This window comes from Myotis nattereri (assembly GCF_964212035.1).
Source record: "Myotis nattereri genome assembly, chromosome: 11".
Lineage (NCBI taxonomy): Eukaryota > Metazoa > Chordata > Mammalia > Chiroptera > Vespertilionidae > Myotis > Myotis nattereri.
The window spans coordinates 2,538,222-2,552,591 of NC_138086.1; the positions used below are offsets into that span (position 1 = coordinate 2,538,222).

General features: G+C 47.6%; 1 protein-coding gene across 4 annotated transcripts in view; it reads right to left on the reverse strand.

Moving 5' to 3' along the window:
- The window catches only part of DNAJB6 (DnaJ heat shock protein family (Hsp40) member B6), a 59,240-nt gene extending 46,534 nt beyond the window's left edge, over positions 1–12,706 (reverse strand). For 3 of the 4 annotated variants that reach the window (XM_081101860.1, XM_081101863.1, XM_081101862.1), the window contains exon 1: positions 12,569–12,687. The gene's annotated coding sequence lies outside the window, so the exon portion shown is untranslated. Of the gene's footprint in view, positions 1–12,568 lie in introns of all 4 variants that reach the window. The other variant, XM_081101861.1, reaches the window with a different exon arrangement.
- Positions 12,707–14,370: the final 1,664 nt, after the last annotated feature.

Sequence of the window (14,370 nt, forward strand, 5' to 3'; positions counted from 1 at the left end):
GAGGGTATGTCTCGGTTGAGTGTTGACCTATGAACCAGGAGGTCTCGTTTGATTCCTGGTCAGGGCACATGCCCAGGTTGTGGGCTCAGTCCCCAGTGTGGGGCATGCAGGAGGCAGCCGATGTTTCTTTCTCTCCCTTGCCCTTCTCTGAAATCAATAAAAAATATATTTTTAAAAAAGAATAAGTGAATGAAAATAACATCTTTCACCCTGGCAGGTGTTGTTCAGTAGTTAGAGCACTGGCCTGAACATCGAAGCATCTCAGGTTTGATTCCTGGGTCAGGGCTTGTGCGGGAAGCAACCAGTCTCTCACATCAATGTCTGACCCTCCTTCCATCCCTCCCTCCTCCTTCCTTCCTCTCTCTGAAAAGCAATGGAAAAAATACCCTCAGTTGAGGAGAACAAAAAAGTAAAATCTTTTTTTATTCCTAATTGATCAGCAGGTAACAGTTCACGCAAATAATAACAATTATTCGATTATATAAGTTTGCGTGCGCGTCCATTTGCTTGTGTGTAACTGAAATGAATGACAATGACAGGCAGGGAGGGAGGAATTAGGAATATCTACTTTTAGAAGATACTTTGAAGGAAGCTAGTGTTCCGTCCATGAACACTCCATTGGTGCAAACTGACAACCACGTAGAAGTTTAAGAAGTCCATTTCATTGTGCTGTTTCACATCATAGTGCTTCACAGATGTGTTTTTTGTAAGCTAAAAGCAAGACCCTCCACAGCAAAAAGATTATGCTCCCTTTACTGTGGTGGTCACCTTACTGATAACCCTGATATCTCAGGGTCTGCCTGTGTAACAAATGCTAAGGACAAAAAATAAAATCATATAAAGTGTTCAGTTAAAGCCCGAAAGGCAGAAAAAAGGTGTAAGACAAAAATAGCAACAAAGAACAAGGGCAATAGGTAATAACAGTATGGGAGCAATTAACCCAACTACGCAATCTTTACTTCCTATGCCAATAGTCTGAAGCCTCCTAACCACAGCTCCTAACCACAGCCACACCCACCAGGATCTCCTATACTCTGCATGCCATCCACGTCACCCCACTCATGCAGCTGACCACATCAGAAACCTAGGCATGGCTAAGATCTGCCCTTCCCCGCAACCTCCATAACCAATTACCTGTTAATCATCAGCTTCCCGTGCCCTGGTTTAGACCCTGACATCTGTCAGCCACACCACTGCCAAACAACTCAACACCACACATTAGGCAAGTCAGTTATTCAAACCCTCCAATTCCCTACAGTTTAGTAGGTTTTACCAATTTCTGGTCTGATTCTTCCTCTACATGCTTATCTCCTTTACTATTTTTTACATTTTAAAAAATGGATTTGTTAATGGGCACACTGTAAGACCCACAAAAGTCACAAATTACAAATGCTAGTTATTTTTACTGCAACAATGTGGATTAAAATAAACTTCCTTAGGGTGCTCCCAAAACTACTACATATTGCACCTTCCAAGGACAGACTGACTCTTCTGCAGAGAATCAACACCCCACTCCTCCCACACCTTCCTGAGTGTAAAAGGGTTCCACCACCTGCAGACTCCACACAAGGCAATGCTCTGATCCTCATCCTGCCTGGAATGCCTCCCCAAGCACCGTGTACCTTCCCTTATGTGGACTCTATCTTATAAATGCCTCCAGTATAATGGTCATACCTCATCACACATGACAATGGAGTTTTTTAAATGTTTTTAGCACAGCTGGTGTGACTCAGTGGTTGAGCATCAACCTATGAACCAGGAGGTCACAGTTCAATTCCAGGTCAGGGCACATGCTGGGGGTATGGGCTCGATCTCTAGTAGGGAATGTGCAGGAAGCAGCCGATCAATGATTCTCATTGTTTTTTCTCTCATTCTCTCTTCCTTCCTCTCTGAAATCAATAAAAATATATATTTTTTAAAGGCCCATCTGTGCATCAATGGCCATTTAGGTGTATGCTGTACTCAGCACTGTAACAGTGGTGCACGAAGACTTTATAGATAGGCCTTAAGTCTTCCAAAGGTTTTCCTCTTTAGAAGGCTTTAGCAAATTTATGAATATTCGGGTTGAACTGTTCTTGCTGTTTATCACCATAACCATTATTCACTCTGTTAGTCAGTAATTCTCTATCAGGGCTTCTATGGAAACCATCACTACCTACTGGCCTGGTGGTCAATTCTTTGGTCACTATCTGAAACGTGCTTTAAAGTCATTCTGTCCATGTTTTCTGTTCAGTCATAAAGATACTACACAACTTGAATCAGTGAAGTAATGAACTTAACTGGAGTCATTTAAGTTAGTATTGCTCTTATTTTTTCAACTTTTGGTAGAGCAGGAAAAGTTAACTTTGGTAAATAAATAACATATGAAACAAAAAATACACAAAAACGTAATTGTGCGACATTAAAGGTATTAGCTGAACTCTTGTAGTAATCATGCTGTGGTATACAAATGTATCAACCAACATGCTGTGCACCTCCAGCCTCCAGTGTTGCATGTCAAGTATACTTAAATAGAAAAACAAAGAATGTAAGATTAAGTTATCAAAATAAAAAATACATATATACACTCAAAAACAAAAACAAAAAATATGAGAGCAGAGACGAGATAATTGGGGACTGGAAAGTAGGTACTAGACCAGTGATGGCGAACCTATAACACCCGTGTCAGAGGTGACACGCGAACTCATTTTTTGGTTGATTTTTCTTTGTTAAATGGCATTTAAATATATAAAATAAATATCAAAAACCTAAGTCTTTGTTTTACTATGGTTGCAAATATCAAAAAAATTTCTGTATGTGACACGGCACCAGAGTTAAGTTAGGGTTTTTCAAAATGCTGACACGCCGAGCTCAAAAGGTTCGCCATCACTATACTAAACCAACACACCCAACTTACACTGCAGAAGCCCTCGAATGGCTTAGGAATTGGCAGGGCAATTTCAGAAAAAAATAAAGACCACAATTTCCCCCTTTAAAATGACAAATATTCCATGGGGCAGAGGGCATAGTGAATGTTCGTGTCCTGACATGGCTAATACTTGAGCCCTTACTATGTCACCGTGTCGAGTACCAGCCTGAGCACTGAGTGAATACTGCTGTCTGTCCTTTCTCCCCGGAGAAACGGGAACCCTGAGGCCCAGGCGCGGGCTATCAGGTCTAGCATTACAACAGTGGGGAGCAAGGAGCCCATACAGACAGACTGACCTAGGCACTCCAGTGCAAACTGCCCTCTTCATCACTATAGGTAAGCTGTAGAAATTTATGCATCAAAAATGTAAACATAGCCCTGGCTCACTTGATTGGGCATCATCTCATGCACCCAAAGGTTGCAGGTTCCACTCCCAGGTCAGTCAGGGCACATGTGAGTTCAATCCCAGGCAGGGGGCACTGAACTGCTCACATTCATATTTCTCTCCTATACCCCTTCACCCCCGTCTCCCTTCCTCTCTCTAAAAATCAACTTTTTAAAATGTACACATCATTTTTAAAAAAAGACATTGCCTACCTGTGGTCTGAAGATTGCACTAATTCCCATTCTGGCCAATACTGTTAGCCTCAAATTCCTGGCCTTCAGAAACCATTACTGACCTGGGCCTGATCTGACTGTCCTACAATTCCTCATGTTCAAGTGCTTCCTACAAACTGCTTGCTGATCGTGGTCCATTTTCCATCTAACTGTTGGCCTTTCTGAATTTTTTTTTTTTTCAACCAAACTTTACAAAGACTTTGTTGGGACCAGTGAAAGCCAAGCATTAACTGTGTCTACTCATCAGCCTTTGACATAGGATGCCCACTGGACGTCATATGTTGCTAGGGCCAGAAAAGAGTGTTAAGTCAATATACTGCTTCTACCGACATTACTGAGAGCAACTCAGGGCTCTGTAAGGGCTCAAGGCCAGCACAGAGCAGGCCCACAATCTGCTAGGGTGAGTGCTGTGAGCCTGGGCTCAGAGAACACAGGAGCCCGTACAAGCACAACCTACCAAGCACAACCTAATCGGCAGTCTACCGATTAGTAATGCTCATGAACTTGTGTAAAGGAGGATTCCTAGGCCATTTGAAAAAAGGCTCTTTCACCCATTAACCTGTTAGCCTATGCATCTGCATCTGAAACAGGCACCTTGCAGTCACTTAGAAAGCAAGATAAATTTTCAGTAACCAAGCCCAATTATCAAAGCAGTAAAATGTGACTGCACACCAGTAACTGCTAGATTCTACAAACCCTAATCTAGTTTCCCCTCCAGGAGATGCCCGCAGCCATTCACTGTCCCCACAATGAGCATGGACTGGTTTTCCTTTGAGTTCTATTTCAGCCTCAGACTGCGGGTGCAGAGAAGTCTGTCCTCTCAGCAGAGCTGACTCACCAAGCAGGAAGCGCTTCTCTTCCCAATCTGCTAGTCAATAATCACCCCTCTAACTCTTAGGGTCCACCCCTGCCCATTCAAACCTCACATTCTCCAAATAGGTATGTATCTACACTAATAAAAGAGAAAAATGGTAACTGGCGTACAACCGCTACCCTTCCCATTGGCGAATCAGGGTGATATGCAAATTAACTGTCAGCCAAGATGGCCGCCCGCAGCCAGGCAGTTTGAAACTAACATGAGGCTTGCTTGCTTCAGTGACGGAGGACTCCAACGTTCCCACCTTGTTCCCACCTTCCCCGCCGGCCGCTGCAGGCCTCTGAGCCTGCAGTTTCAAACATTGTAACAAATACAGATGCTAAACAAAACTCCAGAAACCAGCTTTCAGCCAGCTGGGATCTGAGAGCTGGAGGTGATACAGAGTTTCAAGAACAGAAACCAGATACCTGCTTTCAGGAAAGAAGACCTAAGAGCTGGAGCCTCAGAGCTAAAGCTGGCCCAGAATGAAAAAAAAAAAAAGAAAAAAATGAGCAGTTGGGAGCTTCAGTCCCAGCCTGGAAACAGCCCTCAGCCCCTCACCCAGACTGGCCAGGCACCCCAGTGGGGACCCCCACCCTGAAGGGTGTGTGACCAGCTGCAAACAGCCATCATCCCCTCATCCAGGCTGGCCAGACACCCCAGTGGGGACCCCCACCCTGATCCAGGACACCCTTCAGGGCAAACCAGCCGGCCCCCACCCGTGCACCAGGCCACTATTCTATATAATAAAAAGGTAATATGCCTCCCAGCACCGGGATCAGCAGAGCCACGAGGCCTGCCGGCACCGGGATCAGCGTGACGGGGGGCAGCACCCAAACCACCTGATCACCCTGTGGCTCTGTGTTTGACAGGGGATGGGGCCACAACCCCCTGATCGGCCCTGCTCTGTGGGTGATAGAGGGTGGCGCCCCACCCCCTCCCCCCACGGGACCTGCTCCCACAGGACCTGCTCTGCGTGTGATGGGGTAGAGCCATAACCTCCCCATCGGCCCTGCCCTGAGTGTGACAGTTGCGGCGCCCCAACCCCCTGATCGGTCCTGCTCTGTGGGTGATAGAGGGCGGCGCCCCAACCCCCTGATCCACCCTGCTCTGTGTGTGACAGGGGGCGGTGCCCCAACACCCCTATCGGCCCTACTCTGTGAGTGACAGGGAGGAGCTCCCCAACCCCCTGATGGGCCCTGCTCTGTGCGTGACAGGGGTTGGCGCCACAACCTCCCCATCGACTCTGCCTTGAGTGTGACAGGGGGCGGTGCCCCAACCCCCCAATCGGCCCTACCCTGAGTGTGACTGAGGGTGGCATCGCAACCTCCCAATCCACCCTGCTCTGTGCATGGCAGGGGGCAGTGCCCCAACTCCCCAATTGGCCCTGCTCTGAGCCCAACCAGGGGCTGCACCTAGGGATTGGGCCTGCCCTCTGCCACCCGGGAACAGGCCTAAGCCAGCAGGTCGTTATCTCCCAAGGGGTCCCAGATTGCGAGAGGGTACAGGCCGGGCTGAGGGCCCCGGCCCCCCCGAGTGCACAAATTTTTGTGCACCGGGCCTCTAGTATATATATAAAAGGCTAATATACAAATTGTCCCTGGGAAAGTTCGACCAGGAGACTGGATCGACAGGTATGCACTGACCAATGGGGGGGGGGGGGGGGCGGGAGGGGAGGGCAGCTCCGAATAAAGGAAGGCCTTATTCACCAGCCAGGCCTAGGGACCCTACCTGTGCACAAATTTTGTGCACCGGGCCTCTAGTCACAAATATGATGATGAGCCAGGGTGCACACACAGTACCTAAGATGTTCTGTCAGGGGAAGGCTAGAGTGCACACACCCACTTCCCTCCTGGTGCCTGCACTGTAGGTGTGGACCATGGCATCAACACCTGGCATAGAAGTGCTGACTCCCAGAGCTCTATCAGCTGGCATACTTCCTCTGCAGGTGAATTAAATTGCTATCACTTACATTTAAACACTTTATCACTAGAGCTCTTGAAGGTAGAATTCTGTGTAAAATAAGTCTAGGTCACCGAGAAAAAAAAAGTGCCTAGATCCCCCCCCCCCAGAAAACTGCCATCACTAACTTCTATTCCTGTGTTATCACTGAAGTACTAGAAAAGCACTGTGCAGAATCCCTAACCTCTTGGTTACCTTCATGCCTCCCATGTTCTTTTTTTTTTTTTTAATATATTTTTATTGATTTCAGAGAGGAAAGGAGAGAAAGAGGTAGAAACATCAATGATGAGAATCATCAGGGGGCTGCCTCCTGCACACCCCACACTGGGGATCAAACACCAAACCTGACTGCACCCTGACCAGGATTCGAACCATGACCTCCAGGTTCATGCTGATGCTCAACCATTGAGCCACAACAGACAGTCCGTGGTCGTGTCACTCTCTACCCCTCCCCCCGCCCAATGTTCTTAATGAAACAAAAAAATACAAAATGTGCCCAACACAACTGTTACTAACATACCACTCTAGGCGGCCTGGCAGAGTCCCTGAACTCCTCAGACGCAGTGTGGGGACTTAGACACCTCCTGAGGCCTTCTGCTACTCTATCTTGGTCATTCACAAAATAAGGTGTTACTGAACAAAAGTGACCATATCTTTCCACCCTCAAGACCTTTCTCAAATCTCTCCTTGAATCAAAGAAACCTTACTCTGCTTGCAAAAACACCAACTCCTTACTCCTTTCCAATTGTAAGACTCCACTTTGAAACTGGAGGTGAAGCAGGGGAAAGGGTCCTTCCTTCTTCCAGAAAGCCTTTCACTATTACCCACCCACAGGTTTTTACTCATTATATGTTGTTGTAAGTAATAATTCAAAAGGTCCTATGTCCACTGGACACAGTCCCTACCTTTAGCTTAAAAATGGCAAATCAAATACATATTACTGCTATTAACCCAGAAAATAGGCAATTTTAAATAAAATATTTTTAAATATTTAATTCGTGTTGTGGCATCAAACTAATTGGTTACAATACTACTGGAATGGAAGCAGGCAAGACGTTGAAAAGAAACTGGCAAAGCTGGAGCAGCTTCCCAGGGGTCCTTCATTTCTGAGGACTTCCTAGAACAAGTCCACAGATGGGAGAAACAAACAGCCCATCCACTTAAATATTTTGTTCTTAACCTCATATCCCCTAGAGCAGCGGTTCTCAACCTGTGGGTCGAGACCCCTTTGGGGGTCGAACGACCCTTTCACAGGGTCGCCTAAACCATCAGAAAACACATATATAATTACATATTGTTTTTGTGATTAATCACTATGCTTTAATTATGTTCAATTTGTAACAATGAAATTGGGGGTCATCACAACATGAGGAACTGTATTAAAGGGTCGCGGCATTAGGAAGGTTGAGAACCACTGCCCTAGAGCTTTCCTAAAACACACAAAGGGCCCTAACTGGTTTGGCTCAGTGGATAGAGCGCCGGCCTGTGGACTGAAGGGTCCCAGGTTCGATTCTGGTCAGGGGCATGTACCTTGGTTGCAGGCTCATCCCCACTGGGGTGTGTGCAGGAGGCAGCTGTTTGATGTTTCTCTCTCATCCATGTTTCTTACTCTCTATCCCTCTCCCTTCCTCTCTGTGAAAAATCAATAAAAAATATTTTTTAAAAAAAACACACAAAGGGAAGTTTTTCCTCTATGACTCAGGATGGACACCACTGTCACCTATTAGATTCCTTCCATTAAAATAAAATAGAACACAATGGCCAACACTGTCCCTAGTACTTGTGAACTCAAACTGTATGCTATGTGTATACTTTTCAACTTTCCTAAACTCTGGATCCCACCATTAACTGCAGAACAGGAATCAACGCAAACAAAGTAGAAGGATCCAATTCAACCAGTACTTTCTGAGCACTCTGGCAGGGACAATGCTACAGGCACAAAGGAACACATCAAGGCCTACCCTGAGGAATGCACAGGGTTGCCCAGCACCCGCACACAAACACAGGCAAACTCTAAATGCCTCTGGGGGAAAGGTAGGGTGAGAATTTTAAAGGGCACAAAACCACATTCTTCCTTGAGGAAATCACTCTTCCAAAGACAACTGACACTTGCAACTGAGCCTGAGCCTAGACATGGACAATCTAGGTGTCCACCCAGAGATGGATGGATCCAGTAGTGTAGACATACAATGGAAAATTGCTCAGCCACAAAGAATGAAATCGTTGCCATATGTGGCATGTAAGGACCTAGTTAGTGTGTATTGTGCTAAGAGAAATAAGTGCCCTAGTGGTTTGGCTCAGTGGACAGAGCGTCAAACTAAGGGGACCCCAGGTTCGATTCTGGTTAGGGGCGCGTGCCCAGGTTGAAGGCTCGATCCCCGTTGGGGGGCATGCAGGAGGCGGCCGATCAGTGATTCTCTCTCATCATTGATGTTTCTGTCTCTCCCTCCCTCTCCCTTCCTCTCTGAAATCAATTTAAAAAAAAAACAAAACTAAAAAAGGGGGGCGGGGAGGGGAGGAGAGAAATAAGTCAGACAAACACCAAAGGATTTCACTTATATGTAGAATCTAAAAACCAAAACAAATGAATAAACAAAGCAGAAACAGTCCCATACAGAATGGACCGAAGATTATCAGCACCCTAACAAAGCTGGAGTATTCGGATATACTAATAGTTCTATAGCCTCGCAGCCATAAGCAACAGTTGCCATTGTTTTTCATTTACAATGGCAAAAATTTCTTACAAATTTCATATAAGGTAAAAAAAAAAAATGTGAGCAAACCAAGCCTAGATAAAATAAAGCTTCTGAAATAAGGTACCAAGGGTAAAGGACACAAGGACAGAACCTTCTCTACTTTGACATATACTGTAAACCTTAGAAATGTAACTATTTGTATTTTTCAGAAATTAATTTCCCCTCCTTAAAAACGTTCTTTAAATTTACTTCTTATGTAGGCTATGAAAACAAAAGGGGTCAGCTGTGATTTTTAAGTCCCCCTAAAAATACAAAGTTTATGGGGGGTGGGCGGGCTAGAAGGGGTCAATGGGGGAAAAGGGAACACATGTAATACTTTCAAGAAAAATTCTTTTTAAAAATACAAAGTTTGGAAAAACACTTTATAATCAAAACAAAAAATCATCAAATGTTTGCTACGTGGCTTATGCAGTGTCATTTTTCCAACTAGGCTTTAAAACTGGCTTTCCATTTCTAGCACTGTTCTTACCTTCGACCACTTGCTCTTCTTATTTAGCCCTTTTTCAAGTTTGAAGTTTTCCCAAATTCTATTCAGAGAAACTACAGGATTTGTTCAACCTTGTCACTAGCCCTCCCCCCATCCTAGTTCACTAATAAGCCTGCAGTTACCTGCCTTGCACCACGAGGTGGTGTCCTGGACAAATTTAAAATCAAACCAATTTTTAACACACCAGCATCCTAAATTCTAGACCAGCCGTCGGCAAACTACGGCCCGCCCGTTTGAAATGAATAAAACTAAAAAAAAAAAAAAAAAAAAGACCATACCCTTTTATATAATGATGTTTACTTTGAATTTATATTAGTTCACACAAACACTCCGTCCATGCTTTTGTTCCGGCCCTCCGGTCCAGTTTAAGAACCCATTGTGGCCCTCGAGTCAAAAAGTTTGCCCACCCCTGTTCTAGACTCATTTCCTAGGAAGTGAAAAGGCAAAAAGAAATAAAGTTCTTTTAAAATCCTGGTAAAGTATCAACGTACAAGGGCTGATTCTGCTCACTTACTGCTCAGCACAGCCACCAGAAGTGCTGTGCAATCACCCAGAAGAATTCACCAACATAGCAGCTGACCTTTACCCCCCTGGAAGGAACCAGTCACACCACTAAGGTGACATGGGGAGGATTACAGGGACCCGAAAAAAAATGAATTTAAAATATCTGCCAAGTTTTAAAGTGCCCTCTGAAGTTGTAAAACACACACATACACGCACACACCATAGACCAAACCTGGTTTTTGAGTTTGCTAGGTAGAAAGCTGTTGATACTGGTGACCAGTAGAACTGTAGATTTGAAACTATCCAAGAGAAAATATTCTTGGTTCTACCACTTAAAAACAATGGGATTGCTTAAACAGGAAAGCTATTGTATGACTCTTAGCTGCAGGTATCAGACAAGTTCCCTCACCAGCACTCAGTGCAGCGTATTACTCAACACTCCCCACCCTGTCCTGCAACCAGGAATACCTCCCAAGTACAGTTTTCAAATCCAAAAGAACAGACATATGTTTTGAAGAGAACACTGAACTCATCTGACATTCTTTTTTAAAGACTGAATCCCCCCACTTTCTCATCTTCAGTTCCACACTCAGCCCATTTCTTTCCCTCCCACTTCCTGTCAAGTCATCCACACCTCCCCAAATGCATGTTTTGCATAATCGGAAAGAACCCCAGCTCATCAGATGTAAATAAAGGTGCACTCGCCTTTTCATCAGAGTGCACACAGCCCCTAACCCCACAGCACCCGAAATCTCATTGGAAACAAGAAAAGTTGCATGAAACTTCCCAGAGAACCAGGGGGTGGGTGAAGTAATTTCTTAAACATTTATCTTCACAATTATTTTTTAAGAACTGTGATTACACCTAAAGGAGAATCAGCAAACATATTTCAAATTATGGGTTTATATTTCCCTTGCGGACTAAAAGGGGCCACATACTAAACCTGACAATTCAGGGGAGACCTGTGTGGCGGGCAGCCTTACAAACTCAGAGAAATTAAAACTTTTTAACTAAAAGCAGTTATTAGTGGGTAGTCATGGCCTAGAGCAGTATTTTTCCCTAATAATTTTTTTTTAGTATTTCTTTGTTGATTTCAAAGAAAAAGGGAGAGGAGAGAGAAACATCAATGATGAGAGAGGATCACTGGCTGCCTCCTGCGCGCAACCCGCCCCGACCTCAACCGGGTGGTTCATATAAGTGGACGCTCAACCACTGAGCAACGCGGGCCCGGCCTTAAGAATCTTCACCTTAACTCAGACCGCGTTGTCTTTTTGCATCTAGGATAAAAAACCTGATAAACAAGCCATTGCAATAAGAAATTTCCTTTATCTCTGGTCCCCTCCAAGTGCACGCACAGACCAGAGCAGAGTCCACAAATCCCCTCATTGTTTTTATTAACCAGTTAACAATTGACTAACTATCCCGTACCCATCTAGGTAAAAAGTGTGTATCATTTTACTTCTCATCCAATCCCATGGTTCCCCCACTTTGCTTTCTCCCACCTTCCTAATCTATGGCCAATGAATTTCAAGCAACCCAATTACATCTCCTTTTTGACTTTAATGTATAAAAAAATAAGGTGCAAGACTGGCATTTTCCGGAACATTTTCTCAATCTGTTGAGGTTTCTGCTCCAGCCATTGTCATCAGTTTGGCTCAAGTAAACTCATAAAAATTCTCTACAGGTTTGAACGTTTCTTACGATGACTCCCTCTTTTGGTCATTGAACTTTTCAGTCAGCTGCCTTAAAAGATCCAATAGGCCCGGGTCACAAAATCTCCCTAGGAATCCACAGCTGAAATGCAAACGTTGAAACCGCAGGCAGCCCCCCCGGGGGAGGTGTGACCTCTCCACCCCGCCTCCTCCCCGCGGCAAAGCCAGCGGGCGGGGAACGAGGGTGGCCTGTGGGACCGGGACCCGCACCGGCACCGGCTCCGAGAACCTTTTCCGAGGCGACACCAAGTGTCCCTTTTGCACCCCTTGCATCCTTCCCATACTTGGGCAAAAATGGCACAGCTTCAGTTACATAAGCCGCGGTACGGAGAAGTGAAACGGGCGTTGTTGTGCTCAGGGACAAACTTTTCAGAAGCCCGAGGAGAGTTCTGGAAGCGTCCCCTCGCCCCGCCCGCCCGCGGTGCGCCGCGGGCACACGGACCCCGTCCCCGCTTTAGGAGAGTCTACCTTCCGGGGCCAGAAAAGGGGGAGAAGCCGGCCTCTCCCGCCGCAGGCCCTCGGCCGCTCCTGGGAGGGCACGGCCGGGCCGGCCGGACGGGGGCGGGGGCCCGGACGACCGCCCGCACGAGTCCCGCCCCCCAACCGCCGGCGCGGGTCGGGACCCCGAGACAGGACGAGACCGGCCTGGAATCAGAACCGTGCCCGGCCCTCCGGCCCTGGCCCCACACGGGTCCCCGCCGGCCTTCTGCCCCCGGCCCCGACCCTAGCCCCGGTCCCCGGCCGCCGTCCCCAGCGCGGCCTCACCAGCACGCGGAGCCAGCGGCGGGAAGGCGGCGGGGCGGCAGCCCGGTCTCTTCGGCTTCTGAGCGGCAGCGCTGGTGACGGCGGCGGCTCCTCGCGCTTTCCTTTCTCCTTTCTCCAACAACAAACAGGAAGTGCGTCACGCGGCGGCGGCGTGCCGCGTTCACTTCCGCCCGGCCTGAAGCCGCGCATGCGCCTCGCCCGCCCCAGCCTTCCCGAAGGTTCTCGGCGGCTGGGCCGCGCTGCGCCGCGGAGGGCTGCTTCCGGCCGAGTCCCCGCCCCCGGGGGCCTGACGGCGGCGCCCGGAAACGCGGGGCGCGTGCGCTGTAGGCCGGTGGTCTCGGGGTCGTGCACCTGGACCTAGGGTGGCGCCACGCGCCTGTCCCTCAGTCTCTGCGCCGCCTGCGTCACCACCGGTCCCACAGGGGACACTTGCGCGCAGCAGGCGCAGGTGGGGCCGGGCTAAAGAATGAACCTTGACCCGAGGGAGCCGGGGTGGGACTGGACGCCGTGACCCTGACCCCGTGGAAGGGGCGGGGGGGGGGGCACTGGAAGCTGTCGCCAGGCCCCAGGAAGTCCGTGCGATGGTGTCAGCGCAGAGGCGGGGCCTGAGCTCGGCTCCGGGCCCGGGTGTCTGCTGTTCCCCCCGCGCGTGACACCACGAGCACCCTCCGCCCTAACCAGGCCCCTTAGGAGATGAGGGCTGCGGGGTCCAGCCCTGCACCCTGCGTGCTGCCTGGGCGGGCCCGCGCCCTGGCTCGCCGCCACCTTCCCAGCGAACCACCTGCTGGGCCTCACCCTCTGTACGGAGCGGGCACCGCTCCACGGAGCTGGCAGGGCCTTCAGGTCCCAGGCCCGCGTCGGCGGCGCTGGCATGGCCTTGGTTCTGGTCCAACCTACTTCAGAACAAAAGGTCGCTCATTGTGTTGCCACCTGAAACTGATAGACTGTATGGAAAATAATATTTTTAAAAGATTGCTTCATATTGTGCGTATTTATTTCTCATGTTTCTGGAACCCTTCTTGTATTATGTCGTTTTTTAGCAGATGACCAGTTAGCACAGGAAATTTATTTTTCTGAATCAATTCTCTAGGTTTGTAAATGCCTGGTCAAAAAGAAGGAATAACACTATCAGGTTTCAGTATGGACATCTCACGATAAAACTGAAGATAATTTCAGCAGAGGCTGGAATTTCATTCAGATCTATGCAGTTTGGCACCGTCACATGTCACCATATCTGCCAGCAAGTTGATGGAGTTTTATTTCCCTTCCAGTGTTGACAGTACTATCATGTGACACTTTGCATTTAAATAAGTCCCGACAGCAAGTGTGAGCTAATCTTGAAATACAGACAGCACAGATGCATGAATTTTAAATAGTAAGTGGTAAGCTAGCCACAAATAACTTCTTCCTCCCTGAAAAAATAAAAGATTTATTGAAGCGTCTGTCAGTGTGGTGAACTGTACGAGAAAAACCGGCTAGTACGAAACAAGGCACCAGTACTGATGGACACAGTGGCATCCTGGGGAGCAGAGGGTAGACACCTGGAAAAACGGAGGTATTTAAGGAGCTCTCTGTGGGACAGCACACAGCTCTTTCGAGTAAGATTAAGGATTTATTCCAAAATTCATGTCTGCACAGATGGTGATACTGGAAGCTCTAGCTCAGAGGACCATCACTCCAAGTGGAACAGCAGGACTTGAACAGGAGGGTCCTGGGTGGTGTGCTCAGTGGTTAGACTCGCAGGGGTGGGCAAACTTTTTGACTCAAGGGCCACAATGGGTTCTTTTTATATATATATATAT